We start from the raw sequence: 3,362 nt of genomic DNA on the forward strand, positions 1-3,362 counted from the left end.
ATCTTTAAATAAAAAAATATTTAATAATATTAATATTTTTGTAACAAAATTATTCCGAAAAAAATATCTTAAACCATGGTATGGCCTATGTTAAAAATAAGAGACTAAATTGGAGAAAGTATGATATATTATTGAGTGAGTTAAGAATGATACAATGTAAAAGGGTATTATATATAGGAGTTAGAAGAACCAAAGCAATAAAAGCGTAATATCTTATGATAAATATATAGATATGTTAAATAATGCTAATTGATCTAATTGATCCTAATTATACTCAAACATTCCCCCCTTCAAACTCAAGTGGAAGCTAAAGATACCATCTTGAGTTTGGACACTAGAGTCTAAAAACAAGTAGGATGATGAGCCTTCATGAAGATATCAACAGCCTGATCCAGAGTCCCAACAGCTACGAGACGAACAACATCAATAAGAAGGCGTTGCCAGACAAAATGGCAATCAATCTCAATGTGTTTGATGCGTTAATAAAAAACATCATTATGAGCAATCTGATAAGCACTACGGTTGTCACAATAAACATTAGTTGGGGATCATTGAGGAAAACCCAAGTATCCGAGAAGCCAATGAATCGAGACAACCTCACCAATGGTGTTAGTGAGAGCTCGATATTCAGCTTTGGTGCTTAATCGAGCAGTGAACGTTTGTTTCTTGGCTCGCCAAGAAATGAGAGAGTCACCAAGAAACAAATAATAACCAATAGTAGAACGACGGTCAGTGGGATCACCAGCATAATCAGCATTTGAGTATGCCTGAAGGGTTAAGGATGAATGGGCAGAAAAATGAAGACCATAAAACAGAGTGTCTTTGATGTAGCGAAGAATGCAAAGAATTGCAGCATAGTGAGTAGTACAAGGAGCTGACAAGAACTGGCTAAGAACATGAACTAGATAGGCGATGTCTGGTCATGTGATAATCAAGTAGATGAGACCTCCAACTAACTATCGATAAAGAGTAGGGTTATCCAAAACAGAGCCATCCATAGGAGTAAATCGAACATTAGACTCAAGAAGGGTATACTCAGTGCGACTATCTGTAATTTCGACTCGAGAAAAAGATCAAAATCACACTTATCTTGAGAGAGATAGATACCATCATTTGAGAGAACCAAGATATTTCATCTCAAAAGTGTGGTGAAGGGATGCTTTAAGACCAGAGATACCATCAACATCATCTCCAACAATGATCATGTCATCAACATACAAAAGTAGAAGAACAACCCCACATTCACTTTTACGAATAAAGAGAGCATTCTCATGAGGGCTGCAAGTGAAACCGATATTGTATATAATAGTGCTAAACTTTTCAAACCATTCACGAGGAGCTTGCTTAAGACCATAAAGTGCCTTACGAAGGAGACAGAATTTGCTAGAAGGACAAGAATATCCCGAGAGTTGTTTCATATAGACCTTCTTTTTCAAATCCCTATTAAGAAATGCATTCTTCACATCCGTCTGATTGAGAAACCATTTTCTGACCGCAGTAATGGAAAGGAAAACGTGAACAGATACGAGACGAGCAACAAGAGCAAAAGTCTCTTCATGATCAATACCATACTCTTGCTTACATCCTTGAGCGACTAATCGTTCTTTATAACGGTTAATAGAACCATCAGAGTGAGTCTTGATCTTGTATACCAATCTATTATCCTTAATTTCATGATCAGAAGGAGGATCAATCAAGTTCCAAGTGTGTGCTTTTTCAAGTGCTTGAATTTCTTCCTGCAAAACAATGATAATCAAGAAGATGGGAAGGTGGATTTCTTATTCTAGAAGAATGATTGGAAGGAGGAGGCATGACAGCAGAAGCAGGATCATCGTCCGGTCCGAAATCATCAGGAGATGGAGAAGGAGGAAGAGTAGAAGGCTCGAGAGGTTGACTGAAGATAGATCCTGTAGAATCATCACTAGGAAAAAATCAACATTGGAATTAATGAAAAACGATGACTGAGTAGAAGGAATGGACTCAAACGAGGAGAACTTAGAAAGTATGTGATGCTCCCAAATTACAACATGACAATATATACGAATACATCTAGAAAGAGGATCCCAACAACGATAACTCTTGTGTTCAGCGCCATAACCAAGGAAACAATACATACGAGCCCGAGGTTCAAGTTTATGAGGCAGAAGAAGAACAAAACAAACACAACCAAAAATTCGAAGAGAACTGTAATTTAGAGAAGTATGATAAAGACACTTAAAGGGAGTAATGTTACCATGGACAGAAGAAGGGAGTCTATTGATAACATGCATAACAGTAAGAACAGCTTTACCCCAAGTATGCTCATGACACAAAGAAGAAATAAGCATTGCACGAATAGAGTCAAGAATGTGACGATGTTTGCATTCAACCCGTCCATTTTGTTGAGACGTACCAAGACAAGAAAACTCAGAAAAAGTACCCTATTGAGCAATAAAAGTTAAAAGTTTGGAGTCACGGTATTCCATAGCATTATCGCATCGAAAAATCTTTAATGACCTTGGAGAACTGAGTTTAATCATAGCGACAAAGTTAATATAAATCTGAGGTAGCTCATGGCGATTAGTCATTAAATAAACCCAATTAAAGTGTGAATAATCTTCAATAAAAACTACAAAGTATTGAGTCCCTCCCATAGAATCATTGGGGGTGGGGCTCAAACATCAGAGTGGATAAAATCAAAAGGAGAGCAAGTAAGAGATGAATTATTGTGAAAAGATAAAGCAGATTGTTTGGCAGTTTGACAAGAAATGCAATCAAAAGACTCATTATTAACTTGACCCAAAATACCCTTAGACACAAGAGGACACAATTTTCCTAAAGAGCTGTGGGCAAGACGATGATGCCACAAGTGAAGGTTAGATGGAGAAGAAACAACACAGAGATATAACACAGGAATATGAAGATTCTCAAGCTCAAACAATCTTCCGACCTTACGTCCAGTCCCGATGATTTGTCCCATCCGACGATCCTGCACACGATAACCAGAAATAGAAAAATTAACATCAAAACTGAGTTCAACAAGTTGACCAATAGAGATAAGATTAAAGTTTGATTTCAGAATAAAATAAGTATCAGGCATATTTAGATTAGACTGTGAAGTAAAACTCTTATATGTCACATGCAAGAGGGAACCATCAGCAGTGTTGACAGAAGGTGCATTTGTGGTGGTAGGCAAAGATGAAAAAGGATGACGCAAAGGAGACATGTGATTAAAGCAACCAGAATTAAAATACCATTTAGAATTACCTGGAGGAGTGGAAAGAGTAGCAGAGATATTACTAGAAAAGAAGAAAAGTAGCTTAAGAAGAGACTTAATATTGGATGAAGAGATAGAAGGTGGATTGAAAGAAGCAAAGTTGGTG

The sequence above is a fragment of the Arachis ipaensis genome, chromosome B10 (genome assembly GCF_000816755.2).
Source record: "Arachis ipaensis cultivar K30076 chromosome B10, Araip1.1, whole genome shotgun sequence".
NCBI classification, from domain to species: Eukaryota; Viridiplantae; Streptophyta; class Magnoliopsida; order Fabales; family Fabaceae; genus Arachis; species Arachis ipaensis.